Raw genomic sequence first — 17,148 nt, 5'->3', positions numbered from 1 at the left:
GGGCTCAATTGCTCAGACTGATCATTTTGCATATTGAGTAATTTGAATTTAGATGCAGACCTGTGTTCCATCTTCAGCACCCATGTGACAAATTGGGCACGGGAGGCATGCTCTTTTAACCCTAGCACTGGGTTGGGGGCAACAGAAACGGGATCATTAGGATTTGATTGCCAACCGGTCTAACTGAATTGGCAAGTTCTATATTTAGTGGGTGAACAGTCTCCAAATATAAGGCGTAAAGTGATTGAAGGAGACACATGAAGTCAACATCTGGCATCCACGCGCATGTGCACCCCCTATATACATCCACATGACACGCATATGCTTCACTTGTGTAGGTCTCCAAAACTAGTTAACTGACCAAGTGGTTAGCTCACATTTTTTTTTTGTTTATTAAATGTTCACCAATTGTATTGGGGGCAACCGGCCAAGCAAGGGGCCTCTGTTAGGAAGCACTTCTGAGCCTGTGACTACCAGGGAGGGCTATATGCCTCATTTATTTCCTGTTCCATCTCCCTATATGCAGTCCTACCCTGAGTTCTGCCGCTGAGGCCAAAGCAGAGGACAGCAAAGCCGGGAGTGGTGAGGGCAGAAGGTGGGCTACCTTGTTCTCTGGGCACAAAGAGTTCTTTGTGGTGGGGGCTCTCCCAAGGAGCAGCAACAGGCCGTGAATGTCTCTTCCCCAAATGTAACCACTTTCCCTGCCTGCTTCTTCTCCCTGGCTGCTGTCTCTGAGCAGCGCAGCCAGCTCCCCTGTGCCCTCTGGAGGGCCCTTCTGGCACGTCAAGCATCCAAAGGACCCAGAAAGGCAAGATAGAGCTGGTTGCTAAAATGAGGTCCTTCTCTGCCATTTGGCTACTTTCTATCTTCCTTCTGCCTTTTTCAGACCCTAGTTGGGGACTCTCTAGGTCCCAGAGGGGATGGAGGCCCCTCCCAAAAGTGTCTAGGTAGGAATAGAAGGGAAAGGACGGCAGGGAAAGAAGATTTGTCAGTTTATGGCTCCAGAATTCAGACTCCTGGGATGATTTAGGAAGTGTCAGGAGTTGAGGGACACCTTCGCCCTCACCTGGTGTCACATGGGTGACATCCTCCCTGTCACCTGCCTACCCCCGAGCACTTGCCTTCAAAATCTTCTCAGAAGAGAAAGGATGGCATGCTGGATGGGCAGTGGAGCCCCAGATCTCTGCTTCTAGATCTGGTACAGACCTGCTGGTAACTCTAGGTCGCAAGTCATAATGATGCTACCCTACCCTCCTCACTAGACTTCTACAGTGCCCCATGCTGCAGATATGGAGTGACCTTTGTGCTTGACCTAATCACCTTGTGCTGAACAAAGAAAAACAAGATACTTTGGCAGTTGTTCCGTGGGGACCCATGCATGGTGCCAGGTGGCACTGGGGTGAACTGTGGCTTAGAGGGCTAGGAACCTGGCTCTGGGTGGCTCCGACAAGTCCTGAACGCAATGGCTGCTCCTCTAGGAGAGGTCACTTTCGATATCCCTAGCCACCGAGAGATTAACTGCTGTTCTCTTATCCAAACCACTGGTGTCTATTTTCAAAAATACTAGAGGCTCATTTGCATTTCATTTGCATCGCATTTGCATTCCAACTCATTTAATGTTCAGAAACCACTGAGATTTCTCTCAAGTCCCTGCTTCTTGCTTTCCCAGGTTGTCTCTCTTTCTCTTCCTCTGCCCGGTAATCTGTAGCTGGGCCAGCTGGTCTACATTAGCCTGTTTGGGTGTACATCATTGGTCCAGCCTGGCTGAGATGCTCACATGGGGAGCCAATAGTGGCGGTCTTAGGAAATCAGTCACCAGCACAGCCGAAGGGGCTTTCCTTTCCCTACCTTCCCCAGGTCTTCCTTCTCCAGAGCATCCTTTCTAAACAGGAGACTCTAGCTGCCTGCAGCTGCACACACAGAGGGGCAGGGGGTAGGTTTACTGTGCTCCTGGGAAGACAAAGAAAACAACTAAAGAACTGATAGTTGTGTTTTGGTTTGCATCCTGCAGGCTCCTGGGATGGTCTGCTAGGGAAATCCTTAGCTGGGCTACCAAGTCTGAGAGCTGCTGGGCCCATCAACATGACATCAATGACAGAGGGAGGCTGTGCCTGCTTGCCATTTCCTTCCCTATCTCCCTGGCTCCATCTCTGACTTACTGAAAACCTGCAGATCTTCTAAAAACTTAGAGACACATTTCTGGTCCAACTTGCTCACTTCGCCTTATCTCTTCCAAGTTGGGACAGGAACTAGTTAAGCTGGTTAACGCTGGTGACTTAGACTGACCCTTGACCCAGTCAGAGTGGGCACTGACCTCCTGGTTACTCCCTTGTAAGAACTCTAATGTAAGGTAAAACATGGTAGCTAAATTGTCTCTCTCCACTCCTCCCTGAAGCCTCTGCAAAGGTCTTAACTGGTCTCACCCCAGACCATTCTGCACTTCCAGGTACATGCCTGTAAGCGGAGACTGCTGGTTCATTTCCTGGCCTCTCAGACCCGAATAATCACATAGAAACTATATTGTTCAGCCAATGATTCAGGCGTGTTTCTAGCTAGCTCTTACATCTTGAATTAACCCATTTTTATTAATCTCTGTGTTGCCACGAGGCTGTGGCTTATTGGAAAGATTCCTTCTCCTTTGGCAGCTCCATGGCACCTCCCTGACTCCACCTACTCTCTCTCTCTCTCTCTGTCTCTCTGTTCGGATTTCACACCTGGCTTTATTCTGCCCTGCCATAGGCTGAAAGCAGCTTCTTTATTAACCAATGGTAATAAAACATTTACAAATACAGAGGGGAATCCCACATCACATGTCCTAAAATGTGAGTGTTGTACTGAGGTGCTGTGGGATGTAGTCGTGAAGACATCTGTCTGTCTGCTGCGTAAGCTCCCACTTCTACACACAGCGTGGGCCTTTGCTCAGGGGCCAACCTTTGACGGCTTCTGGTCAGCTTAGGAGCCTCGGTTTCTCAGTGTGTGAAGTTAGGGACTCTTGGGGCTCTTCTCATACTCACAGAGGATAAGTCACCTGTCAAATGGATGCTTTCTTTCCCTGTGGTTCTTCTAGGTGGAGCATGACATACCGACAGAGAGGGAGAGATGTGCCCTCAACCTTGCCCTGGGATAGCAGATAGCAGACTCCAGCAAGTCTGGTTTAGCGTAGGGCAACTGGGGACTACTGTACCAGGGTGAGTGGGTGTGTGTAGGGGTGCTGTACCTGGGAGAGTGAGCTAGGGTAGGCTGTGTGTGTAGAGGTACTGTACCTGGGCGAGTGGGGCTAGGGTAGGCTTTGTGTGTATGTGTGTGTGTTTGTGTGTGTGTGTATTTGTAGGGGTACTGTACCTGGGTGAATGGGGCTAGGGTAGGCTGTGTGTGTGTGTGTGTATGTGTGTGCAGGGGTACTGTGCCTGGGTGAGTGAGCTATGGTAGGCTGGGATGGGTGGGAGTAGTGTACCTGGGAGAGTGGGTAGGCTCCGTGTGCGTGTATGTGTGTGTGTAGAGAGGTACTGTACCTAGGCCAGTGAAGCTAGAGTAGGCTGAGTGTGTGTGTGTGTGTGTGTGTGTGTGTGTGTGTGTGTGTATGGAGGGGTACGGTACCTGGGTGAGTGGGTCTAGGATAGCCTAAGGGGGCTGCTTCCCAGGGCAAGTGGGGCTAGGGTAGGCTGTGTGTGTGTGTGTGTGTGTGTGTGTGTGCGCGTGCATGCAGGGGTACTGTACCCAGGCGAGGAGTGGAGCTAGAGTAGTCTGTGTATGTGTGTGTGTGTGTGTGTGTGTGTGTGTGCGCGCGCACACACAGGGGTACCGTACCCGGGCGAGGAGTGGAGCCGACTGAGCAGCTGTCAGAAAGATCTCATTATCAGGGCTGATGTGAGCGGAGCAACATGGATATCTCTTCTCTCTCCACGGTTACACTTGTCGCTCTGCTCACTTCCTGTTGTAGGTGAACTAAAGGGGTTTGATTGTCGAGTATGCGCCGCTCCTCAACAACCAGGCAGCTGAGACAATCCAGCCATTCTGAGCAGCTAAGCTGCTTACCGGGGGGCAAGCTTCAGGAGCAGGCCTGGGAGACAGCCCCAGTAGACAACCAGACAGTGGGACAGGAAGGACAGTTACCATCATCCTAGAGGAGGGTGTGTAACACTTGCGCAAACATTAAAAATATGTATTTTTACCGATGTGTCTGTGTGTGTAGCTGTATGCTGCTTATGTGTAGGTGCTGTGGATGCTAGAAGAGGTGTCAGATCCCCTGGAGCTGGAGTTACAATTATGGGATGCCAGGCTTGCATGCTAGTAACCAAACTCTGGTCCTCTGGACGAGCAAGTGCTCCAAACTGCTGAGCCATCTCTTGGGGCCCAACCTGGGAAATTCTTAGTTCTAGAGGTACCAGGGAACTGAGCCCCGGGCATGTTTATAGCAGGCAAGCGCTCTAGCAACTCAGCACGTGGGGAATCTTGGTGAGGAGTCAATCAGACATAAAGTATGGCTTCTGCCATGGAGACAGATAACAGAAGGCTCCCAGCTCCCTTGGGAGCTGCAAATGGCTCACGAGGCTTCTAGTTGGCTCATTGAGGTACAGAGATTTTCAAAAGGGTAAGAACTTACTTCCCTACCAGTCGGGCTCCTGAGCTGGTAGGACACTGTCGTGAGAATTCTAAATGGTCTTAAAAATAAAAACCCGGAGTCAGATAGCGGGGTTAATGCTGAAAGATCAGAGAAGCAGAGCAGCCAATCACTACTGAATCCTCAGACCAAAGGGGCAATCCTGTCCCTACAAATCCTCAGACTAAATAGGCTGAGATCCTGTCTCCACCTCCCTAGTGCTGGAATTAAAGGTGTGAGCCTCCATTGCCCAGCTCTGTTTCTTTTAGACTGATTCTATCTCGGGTAGTTCAGGGTGGCTTTGAACTCCTGATCTTTCTGCTTTGTCCTCCCAAGTGCTGGGATTAAAGGTGGGTGCCACCACTGCCTGGCCCCTATGGTTAGCTAGTGGCTAGCTCCACCCTCTGATCTCCAGGCAGGCTTTACTTGTCAGAACACAAACAAATATCACCACAGGACACAGAGCTGCCCGTGGGGCCTGCTAATACACAGCACATGGGCTCTGCCTCAGGGCTTCAAATTATTTCTCAGAGTAGGGCCCAGAAATTTGTAAACTGGCTGCTCCCAGGTGATTCTGAAGCAGCCTGGATGAAGGATTGCTGACCTGGCCTTGTCCCCATCCCCATGTTAAAGATGCGAAAGCCAAGGCCAGCATAGTCAGACGGCTTATTTGATACATGTGAGAAGACACACAGAGAAGTTCTGGGCAGGCGACTGGACCCTGAGACCAGGTGCTGAGCACACAAACGGTATGAAGTCAGAAGAGGTGGGGTGATGAGTAGGCAGACCTTGATCCAGAAAGCTCTCTGACCTCAGAGGACTGGCTTGTTGGGGTGTTGACTCTTGGCTGGGCACAAAGCACACAGGTAGGATGAGGAAGACCCATAACAGGATCTACCAGCTTAAAACTAAGCGTCTTGGATCTACCTGGGTTTGTGGTTAGTTCCTATAAGCCCAGGAGACAAGAACTCTTTCCCTGACAGAAAATGAACCGCAGACAACATGGACCCCAGAAACCACTGAGGTTTTTAACAGAAGTCTGAGTGGAGACGGACAGTTAAATACCCAGTGGCCTTCCTCCTCCAGACCAGAAGGGAGTTGACCCTGAGCTGGCTGGGGAAGATGGGAGAGTGGAGAGGAGAATGAAGCCAGGAGGCAGGTGAGCACTGTCCCTCAGGGAAGGCTCCAGCAGGCTCTGGGAGCACTGGTGGAGGGAAGTGAGGACAATGAATGCTCACCTGTGTTAGTGATGTCTGTGTGCAATGACTGTGTCTCTGACAGTGAAGAGAAATTCTCCATCCCTATGAGACTAGCGGACAGGGCATAGTGAGTCCTGATCCCTCATCCTGGTCCACTGCTTCTGACATCCCTCCTGGGATGTCAGTGCCCCGGGATCAGGCTGTTCCCTTTGATGAGGTGGAACTTAGGAAGAGGGTCCCTCTAGGACCACAGCAGACCTTACAGCAGGGAGAGTGTTGGGATGGCCCCTGATCTGATTAAAGAATTTTCCTCTAGCTGGTAGCAGAGTGAAAAGAATGACCGAGGACTTGCTAAAAAAGCCTTTGCATTTATTTCATGTTGAATGGTTTCCTACGCTGCCTGTTAGGTGTTTTTCCTGAGATACAGTTTTCTTCTATGCAGACTTATTTTTTTTCTCTGAGAGAACTGTGTTCCTTTGCAGCTGGGTCAGTTCCACATGGCCAGGAGAGCTCATGCACAGGTTGGTCCCACGCCAAGCTCCATAGTTTGGCAGCATCTTTCTGGTATTTTGCTTACCTGGCGACATCAGATGGTTAGAGAACCTATGCCAATATTTTCAATTTAAGAACATTTTGGGGACAAGCAGGGGTAGTGTACACCTTTAATCCCAGCTCTCCATAGACAGAGGCAGGTGGATCCTCCTTTTCTGTCTTCCAAGTGTTGTGGTTACAGGGAGGTACCACCACACCCAGCTGAGAATCTCTATCTTTGCCTTTGAATAAGTTCAGTGATGCCCCAGTGTCTGCCTTGGAGTGTGCTCTTGGCTCCTGAACCCAGAGCCTTGCATACGCTAAGCAATGCTCTCCTACTGAGTGGCACCCTCACTTCCTCTGTGCTTTTAAGCATGTATAGAAAAAAAACTCTGCTCTCTTTTTGGGTCATTAACCTTGTGTCCAGTCCTTGTGTCCAGTCTGGCATTGGCACACCAACCAACTCCACCACTGTAACCACAGCTGTCAGATTCATGGTGGCTCTTTTGGATCTGCTTATTCTCGATGGTACTGGTAGTGTTGTGAGTGTTTTTAAATTGAACATCAAAATTTCAAGCTCTTGATTTGCATGGTCAGCTTAGGTCACAGTCAAGAAGACATCCTGGAGGGGTTTGCTAAGCTGTTGCTGGTTGAAGATGGAGATATTCACTGTATGTGATGGTTTGAATGAGATTGGCCCCCATAGACTTCTATATTTGAACACTTGCTTCCCAGTCGGTGGACTGTTTAGGAAGGATTAGGAGGTGTGGCCTTGTTGGAGGAGGTATGTCACTGGGGGTGGGCTTTGAGGTTTCAAAAACCCACAGCCATTCCCAGTCTTGATCTTTCTCTGCCTTGCTCTGTGGGAGCTCTCAGCTACTGCTCCAGAACCATGCCTGCCTGCCTCTAGACCTCCTGCCACTATGATCACAGACTAACCCTCTGAAACTATAAGTAAGTCCCTAGTTGAATGTTTTCTTTTATAAGTTGCCTTGGTCATGTGTCTCTTCACAGCAGTAGGCAGTAACTAAGACCCTGAGGGTGTGGACAGTATACATGGTTGCACTATAGCCCCCTGGTCAGTGCAGGACCAACAGCAAGGACATTGGGTCCTCAGTCCTACAACTACAAGAGCTCAAATCTGACATACCCCAAGTGACCACAAGAGCCGGTTCCTCCCCAGCACCTCAGATAAGGGCACATCCCGGCAAACAAAGTTTGACTTTGGCCTTCTGAGGCTCTAAGCAGAGAATTCATTTGCACCTTCCTCTTCACCTCAGCTTTGGACTGGGAAATAATAGGCGGATATGATTTAAGCCACTAGCTCTGAGGCTCTAGGAAGTGCACCCATGAAATCCAAGATCCAGTCGCCTGGCCTGGAGTCCATCCTGCCCCGTTTCTCCCTCACTTGACAGATCTCATTTGCTTCCTCAACGGTGAGGGGTGGGTCAGTCCGGTGTCCATTTCTTCTCTTTTACAATTTTTTTGGGGCCCCCAGAGACTCTGTATGTCCTCAGTGGGTTCAAACTTGTGACTGAAGGTCCAGGGACTCCAGTTTTTCCTTCACCATGGGGCCAGTGATGACAAAGGACCTTGACTCTCAGTATGATCTACCTGGCGGATCCTCGCCAAGAGGTAATAGCTTCTTCTACATTGTTTAGTTAGGGTTTCTATTGCTGTGAAGAGACGCCATGACCACAGCAACTAATATAAAGGAAAACATTTAATTGGGATGGCTCACTTGCAGTTTTGGGGTTTGGTCCTTTATCATTATGAGAGGGAACATGGCTGTGTACAGGCAGACATGGTTCTGGAGAAGTAGCTGAGAGTCTAACATCTTGCAGGTAACAGGAAGTGGTCTCAGTGTCACACTGAAGGAAGCTCAAGGCAGAGATCTCAAAGTCCGCCCCCACAGTGACACACTTCCTCCAACAAGACCACACCTACTTCAAAAGGCCACACCTCCTAATAGTGCCACTCCCTTTGGGGGCCATTTTCTCTCAAACCACCACATACATTGTCTCACATGATTCTACTACCGTGACTTCCATTTTCAGAAGGAGAAACTGAGGCCTACTGCATTAGGAGACTAGTGCAGTTTTTTGAGAGAAGCTGCTTTTGACCCAGGACTTGAATGAGCAAGTGGCTCCCGAGCCTGCTGTTTTAACAGTCACATAGTTTCCCCTTCCCTCTGCATCGCGCTTCCCGTATTTTCCAGAGATTTTTGTCTACCAAACAAACTGCATTTATCAAGTAATAATTTGTTTTCCCATTTTTTATTAATCAAAGCCATGTATGACTGACAATCAGGGGTTCAGATCAGCACAAGATTAGTGGTGTTATCACACTGAGTTGATGTAATTCCAGCCCAAAGCAGAGAAATGATGTCTCAGTTAGTAGTCTTGCAGCCTTATCTCTGGTAAATGTGTCATTTCTGCTAGGCATACAGGAATGTTCAAACAGCTCCCGAGTCCCCATTATTCCCTGGGGACTCCTGTAGGGGTTTGAGGACTGGAGATCAGGACCACTGACTCCCATCCTCCAGATGCTAATTATCTGTTCTCCTCAGGTGCCAGCACCTCTGTGACCGGCCGTGGTGTCTTTCTGCCTCAGAGAGGGCTGCACGGTCATCACTGTTAGGGCCAGAGTAGGCAGTGTGGCATCCCTCTACACGCATACATACACACAAGTACATGCATTCACACCCATACCGTACTTGCACGAATGTGAACATATATGTACTATCATCCTTGAACATCAACCTCTCTCCTAACAGTGATCGTTCAGTTTGCATCTAGGGCTAAGGTTTCTAATCTCACATTGCCATAGACACAGGATGATGTGAGCTTAGGCTCGTGAGGAGGGTTGCTTTTTCACACCTGAACAAATGTAGCCTGAATTCTGTTTCTCAAAGCGGAGTACAATAGGCCTGAGTGTGTTATTCGTTCATTGGAAATATATTAATAGCTATATATGGCAGGCAGTGTGAAGGACTCAGGATTTCTTACAACGAAAGGGTATAAGATCTCTGCTCTCATGGTGCTTACAGCCTGGGGAGCCAGGCTAATCAACAATCATTAAGTGGAACAAATATGGGGAGGAGAAGATGTGGGGATGGGGTGTGTGAGCTGGAGACGCAGGGATGAGGGGTGTGAGCTGGAGACGGGGATGGGGGGTGTGAGCTGGAGACGGGGATGGGGGTGTGAGCTGGAGACGGGGATGGGGGGTGTGAGCTGGAGACTCGGGGATGGGGTGTGTGAGCTGGAGATGCGGGGATGGGGTGTGGTGAGCTGGAGATGCAGGGATGGGGTGTGGTGAGCTGTGGAGACTCGGGGATGGGGTGTGGTGATCTGGAGATGCGGGGATGGGGTGTGGTGAGCTGGAGATGGGGGGATGGAGTGTGTGAGCTGGAGACTCGGGGATGGGGTGTGTGAGCTGGAGACGCGGGGATGGGGTGTGTAAGCTGGAGACGGGGGGATGGGGGGTGTGGTGAGCTGAAGATGTGGGGATGGGGTGTGGTGAGCTGGAGACGCAGGGATGGGGTGTGTGAGCTGGAGATGGGGGGATGGGGTGTGTGAGCTGGAGATGCGGGGATGGGGTGTGTGAGCTGGAGATGTGGGGATGGGGTGTGTGAGCTGGAGACGCAGGGATGGGGTGTGTGAGCTGGAGATGTGGGGATGGGGTGTGTGAGCTGGAGATGCGGGGATGGGGTGTGGTGAGCTGGAGATGCGGGATGGGGTGTGTGAGCTGGAGACTCGGGGATGAGGTGTGTGAGCTGGAGACGCAGGGATGGGGTGTGTGAGCTGGAGATGTGGGGATGGGGTGTGTGAGCTGGAGATGGGGGGATGGGGTGTGTGAGCTGGAGATGCGGGGATGGGGTGTGTGAGCTGGAGATGTGGGGATGGGGTGTGTGAGCTGGAGACGCAGGGATGGGGTGTGTGAGCTGGAGATGTGGGGATGGGGTGTGTGAGCTGGAGATGCGGGGATGGGGTGTGGTGAGCTGGAGATGCGGGATGGGGTGTGTGAGCTGGAGACTCGGGGATGAGGTGTGTGAGCTGGAGACGCAGGGATGGGGTGTGGTGAGCTAGAGATGCGGGGATGGGGTGTGGTGAGCTGGAGATGCGGGGATGGGGTGTGTGAGCTGGAGACGCGGGGATGGGGTGTGTGAGCTGGAGATGCAGGGATGGGGTGTGTGAGCTGGAGATGCGGGGATGGGGTGTGTGAGCTGGAGATGGGGGGATGGAGTGTGTGAGCTGGAGATGCGGGGATGGGGTGTGTGAGCTGGAGATGCGGGGATGGGGTGTGTGAGCTGGAGATGCGGGGATGGGGTGTGTGAGCTGGAGATGGGGGGATGGAGTGTGTGAGCTGGAGATGCGGGGATGGGGTGTGTGAGCTGGAGATGGGGGGATGGAGTGTGTGAGCTGGAGATGCGCGGATGGGGTGTGTGAGCTGGAGATGGGGGGATGGAGTGTGTGAGCTGGAGACGCAGGGATGGGGTGGAGCTGGAGACGCAGGGATGGGGTGTGAGCTGGAGACTCGGGGATGAGGTGTGTGAGCTGGAGACGCAGGGATGGGGTGTGAGCTGGAGATGCAGGGATGGGGTGTGGTGAGCTGGAGATGCAGGGATGGGGTGTAGTGAGCTGGAGATGCGGGGATGAGGTGTGTGAGCTGGAGACGCAGGGATGGGGTGTAGTGAGCTGGAGACGCAGGGATGGGGTGTGTGAGCTGGAGACTCGGGGATGAGGTGTGTGAGTTGGAGACGCAGGGATGGGGTGTGGTGAGCTAGAGATGCGGGGATGGGGTGTGGTGAGCTGGAGACGCAGGGATGGGGTGTGTGAGCTGGAGACGCAGGGATGGGGTGTGTGAGCTGGAGATGCGGGGATGGGGTGTGTGAGCTGGAGACGCAGGGATGGGGTGTGTGAGCTGGAGAAGCAGGGATGGGGTGTGAGCTGGAGACTCGGGGATGAGGTGTGTGAGCTGGAGACGCAGGGATGGGGTGTGTGAGCTGGAGATGCAGGGATGGGGTGTGAGCTGGAGACTCGGGGATGAGGTGTGTGAGCTGGAGACGCAGGGATGGGGTGTGAGCTGGAGATGCAGGGATGGGGTGTGGTGAGCTGGAGATGCGGGGATGAGGTGTGTGAGCTGGAGACGCAGGGATGGGGTGTAGTGAGCTGGAGACGCAGGGATGGGGTGTGTGAGCTGGAGACTCGGGGATGAGGTGTGTGAGTTGGAGACGCAGGGATGGGGTGTGGTGAGCTAGAGATGCGGGGATGGGGTGTGGTGAGCTGGAGACGCAGGGATGGGGTGTGTGAGCTGGAGACGCAGGGATGGGGTGTGTGAGCTGGAGATGCGGGGATGGGGTGTGTGAGCTGGAGACGCAGGGATGGGGTGTGTGAGGTGGAGACGCAGGGATGGGGTGTGTGAGCTGGAGATGCAGGGATGGGGTGGAGCTGGAGATGCGGGGATGGGGTGTGTGAGCTGGAGACGCAGGGATGGGGTGTGTGAGCTGGAGATGCAGGGATGGGGTGTGTGAGCTGGAGATGCAGGGATGGGGTGTGTGAGCTGGAGACTTGGGGATGGGGTGTGTGAGCTGGAGATGGGGGGATGGGGTGTGGTGAGCTAGAGACGCGGGGATGGGGTGTGTGAGCTGGAGACGCAGGGATGGGGTGTGTGAGCTGGAGACGCAGGGATGGGGTGTGTGAGCTGGAGATGCGGGGATGGGGTGTGTGAGCTGGAGATGCGGGGATGGGGTGTGTGAGCTGGAGATGCAGGGATGGGGTGTGGTGAGCTGGAGATGTGGGGATGGGGTGTGTGAGCTGGAGACTCGGGGATGGGGTGTGTGAGCTGGAGATGGGGGGATGGGGTGTGTGAGCTGGAGATGGGGGGATGGGGTGTGTGAGCTGGAGATGCGGGGATGGGGTGTGTGAGCTGGAGACGCAGGGATGGGGTGGAGCTGGAGACTCGGGGATGGGGTGTGTGAGCTGGAGACACAGGGATGGGTGTGTGAGCTAGAGGCTCCCATCTCGAGACCTCTTAGAGAAGACCTCCCGGACAGCTGAGACCTTCAGGATGAGAAGGGACTAGTCTGGTGTGAGGGTGGAGGAAGTGGCAGGGGACTTCACAGCCCAAAGGGGTCAAGGCTGGGGCTATGGAACATAGTAGCTGGGCCTAACACAGGAACAGCTGCACATCTGAGTGAGGTACTGCTCTGTCAGGGCCCTAGGGTGCTGGTCAGGGTTGGCACAGGATACAGGAAGACTGGTTAAGAGAGTTATTTGGAAATCTACCCACTCTTACATCTTGTCCACCCCAAACTCCACCCTTGGCGACACTGACTTCTATCCAGAGACAAGGACATGCTAGGGTGGTCAGGAGCACAGTGATTATCAAGCAGCTAGGATTTATGGAGCACTCATTACATACAGGGCCGTCTACAAAGAACCTGGCCTGTGTCGTTTCATTATTATCGCACCGGATCCCAGTAGCTGTCATTTCTTATTCTCACACAAAGCCTTCAGGGTGTCAAGTCACAGATGCAATAGGTGGTGTGAATAGGATTCTGCCTCTGATCACACTAGAACCGAGAGCGCAAGTCAACTAGCCCAACTTCTCCTATTTTACCAGCATCCATGGCGTAGGGAGCAAGGACAATGTAGACGTGTTGAGAGGACCCCAGAATGGAGACGTAGGAAACAGGCGTGTTCTAAGGGGACACAAAAGGAGACTGCAGAGGTGAGGCCCTCCATGTCAAAAGGCTTTGAACTCAAGCCAGCCAACCACATTCAGTCCCTTCCTTCGGCCTCTCCTCCAGGGCTGCTGGGGAATTGTGAGAGTGGGAAATGAGGCTTCCACCTTCCCGCTGTTTCTGTGGGGCCTGCGGTGCCTCCCCACCCTATTTGCAAGGCCATAAATAATCGAGATGTATTACTTGGGGATTGCCATGGTAACATCTTCAGGTTACCAGGGATGTGAGATCCAAACAAAAGTATTCGATTAAATATTTCTGGCCACTAGAGGAATGCAGCCATGTAAGACTAGGATGCAGGGGAGGAGGGGCAAGGAGGCTTCTGGCTTCTTTGTCCTTCCTCCTCAGAAAGCTACACTGCTGCTGGGAGGATCCTTCCTTCCTTGTTCCTTATTTCCAGGCCCCTTCACCTTCTCTGGAAATACAGGCCACAGCTCTAATGTAAACTAGGATCCTGAAAGAGATGCTGCAGGCTTTCAATAAACATCCTTTTCTAATTGGCTTAGGATTGAGTTGAGTTTCCAACTTCAAAAAGGCCTCACATCCATCATCCTCCTCAAATGGAATCAGCAGCCCTGAAAGCCTGTCTTGCAAAAGCTCTCCGCCCCTGCCAACACCAGGAGCGTGATGCAGACCTGCAATTATTGTCACGGTGAGAAGAAACAAGGGTGGGATTGATGTGGCTTGGGGTGACCCTCTGTGGCGGTCTCTGGGGCTGGAGAAAGCTATTCTGTAGCCACAGTCCTCCCTGGAGACCTAGCCTGGGAATGAATCTATCTCTACCTTTGGAGCCCCATAACCACTATAAATATGTTTCTAATAACTACGAGGTGTTTGTTTAACATAAACTCTCTCTGCCCTCTAAGGTGGCCGAGAAAGTGCCGAGTGCAGCAGAGTTGAGGAGGCATAATTAAAGTCACGCTGGCAGGCCTCAGTGTGCCAGCAGGGAAGAGGATAAATCTCTCAGCCGCTGGGTCAGTCTCTCTGTGGCTCCACCTGGACGAGGTTAGAGTTAGAGGGAACCTTGGGAGCCTGACCTTAGGCCTCCCTTTGCAGAGAAGGGCGCTGAGCAGGAGGCAAGACTGATCCTTCTGAAATGTGGTTTCCCAGGGCCATGGAGACAGCTGAGCACAGTACCCGCTTTGCATGTGGACCTAATCTAATCCCTAGAGCCCTGTAAAAAGCTGGGTGTGGCAGTGCTCACTTGTCAACCCAGCTCTGGGGCTCATTGACCAGCCGGCCTAGCCTAATTGGCAGGCTCCAGGCCAATAAGAGAGAGACCCTGTCTCAAAACATAAGGTGGATAGGTCTCAGAGACACTAAAGGTTGACTTCTGGCTTCCATATACATATGCATGTGCAGGTATACACACACACACACACACACACACACACACACACACACACACCATGGTTTCCTGATCCTTTTATTTCTATTCATATCTATATCTCTGGCTCCAGGGTAGTGGTGGTGGTAGTGGTATGGGAGTCTGAACACAGAGGAAGAACTTGGAGGAAGGGGAAGTTGGGAGCAGGGACACTCAGTCTCCAGGCCTTCTGGGGACAGACCTCAGATTACCCAGTCTGCTGCCTCTTGAACCTGTCCTACATGTCGGCTTGTAAGCCCAGCCCTTCCCCGGTGACTCCAGCAGAACGCTGTATGTTCCTGGGTTTTGTAGACTACTTATTAGTGGTCTCTTCACAAAGTCAGGGTACCCTTCATTGAGGCCACTGTCCCATCTGAGTGTAGTACACACAAGTGGGCTTTGAGATGAGACTTCAACACAGGAAAATAGAGAGGGGGCTGGCCAGGGGCCAGACCATGGCTACCCCATCCAGCCTTCTGCTCATTCCCACCTACCCTGGAGTTAGTTAGCATCTCATACATTGTTGATGAAACATTTGTCCTGGGCTTCAAGGTGAGCCAGGGAATCAACCGACAAATATATAAATAATTCTGAGCAGTGCCGAGAACAGAGGCCAGGAGTGAGGGCTGCAGGGTTATTTCGAGTGGGGGAGTTGTATATTGCATTGGTCTGCACTCCCGTGACCCCCACTCTCCAGCAGCCCTCTCTCCTGATGCGGCTCTGATGAGAGTTTATATTAGCCAGCACCCTCGATTGTGAGTCTATTTACAATCCAGGCATCGGTGGCTTGCGTGAGAGAGAGAGATGGCCCATCCCCAGATTAGTTAAATTGGAAATAAATTGGTTGTTAAATAAAAGTCCTCTGTGGGATGTGACAGTGATGAATGAGGGATGGATGCGCCTGGGGAAGGGAGTGGTAGATTTCTGGATGGAAACTGTGGAGCTGAACCGAACCTGGAGTTTGCGCAGGAGCCTGGATGGTCTGAGGTCTGAGAATGGTGGGGGCAGGCATGGAACCAAGGAAGACCTTTGTTTAGAGTCCAGACTCCAGGTATGAGAAGGTTGGGGCCACATGGGCTTGTAATCCCAGTGCTGGGGAGGCAGAGAGGGTAGATCCCAGCCAGCATAGTCTACTTGACAAGTTCCAGGCCCATGTTGAAAGGAAGGAAAGAAAGAAGGAAGGGAGGAAGGAAGAAAAGAGAGAGGAAACAGAGAAAGGAAAGGGAGAGAAAATACACCTGAGAAGGTATGTACTAGATAATTGTCTGACCTCCACATGTACCCACACAGACCTATGTGTTCATGTATGTGTCCACACATATGCGCATGGAGACACAAAGGATGGCCGTATGTGTCTTAGCCGTCATTACTTTCTAGGATGACAAGGTGGGCAAAAGTCAACACCTCCCATCATGTAACCTATGGTTGGCACACAGGTTTAGAGTTTCTTTCCAAAGGCCCACCTATTACAGGAGTGAGACCTTTAAGAGGTGGGACACTACGGAAATCCTTTAGTTACTGGGACCTCAGCATACTGGTCTATTTGCCAGGAGAAGCCGTTCTTTAAACCAGCGCCACACTCTGCTTTCCTCTCTGGTGAAGAAGTGATTTCTTCCTCTTGCACGCGCTCTGCCATTTGTCACAAGGCCAACCAGAGCCAGCACTGTGCTGTCTGGACTTTTAGCCTTTGATATGTGGGTGTGATAAACCTTTTTTCCTTCAAAGGAGCCGTGTCTGGTATTTTGTCATAGTAACAAAAACCCGACCATTACTCAGCAGTTACAGACTGCAGGACTAGGGCAGGAGTCCAGGGCTCTGGGCTCCTAGGCTACTGCAATAATTTTTTCTTCTTTCCCATCTGAGTAGTGAACACCTTCTCTCCATCCTCCAACCCCTGTAAACTCCACTGTCAAAGACAGAGAAACTGGTGACAACTTAAACTAACTGTATCCTTCTCCCAGAGTGTTTGGGTCTCATTAGGCACCATTAAGTCCCATTAAGATCTGTAACATCTGTAAAAGAGAATCTCTTCTGTGGCTAACTCTCCCAACTTCTCTTTATTTTCCTTGCTATCACAGGGTCACCTCTTGAACCAGGATGGAGAACACATCACAGAGGGGGAAGATGAGAGAGAATCTGTTGATGGAGATGCTGGGCCAAAGAATTGCAGAGTTAGATGGGAACAAGGCCTGTCTTACACCAGCACCCTTTACACACATGGGAAAGGTGAGGATGGAGTAGGAGGAGTGTTGGTGATAACGAATAAGGGTTTCCCTGAGCATGCACGCTGTGGAGGACACAGAGGGTCACGCCTCTCTGCTACTGCCCTGTGAGCACCACGTCCTCTTTTCCTTGATACCCCATTTCACTCAGACAGGTCCCCAGATGGATCAATGCTAACAAAGATTTACTATGGATTCAGGGGTGTGGGAAGAGCTGGAGCTGGGGATGTGTTCGGAAGGTAGAGTGCTTGTCTGGTGTTGAAGAAGCTGTGCAGTTGCTCTCCAGTCACTGCTTGATGCATACTGTGGTCCCAGCACTCAAATAGTAGAGGCGAGAGGGTTGGGAGTTCAAGGCTACCCAGATCCATAGTAATAGCCTGTAATACTTGTGACCATTGCAAAATAAAATATAGTAGAACAAAACAATAGTGGCTAGACGATGCTGAACACAGATGCCTCCCCTCCCTGGGATTACATAGGAATGG

The sequence above is a fragment of the Microtus pennsylvanicus genome, chromosome 3, assembly GCF_037038515.1.
Source record: "Microtus pennsylvanicus isolate mMicPen1 chromosome 3, mMicPen1.hap1, whole genome shotgun sequence".
Taxonomy (NCBI): Eukaryota; Metazoa; Chordata; class Mammalia; order Rodentia; family Cricetidae; genus Microtus; species Microtus pennsylvanicus.
The sequence above is the reverse complement of the archived record's forward strand: the minus strand, read 5'-3'. Positions refer to the sequence as shown.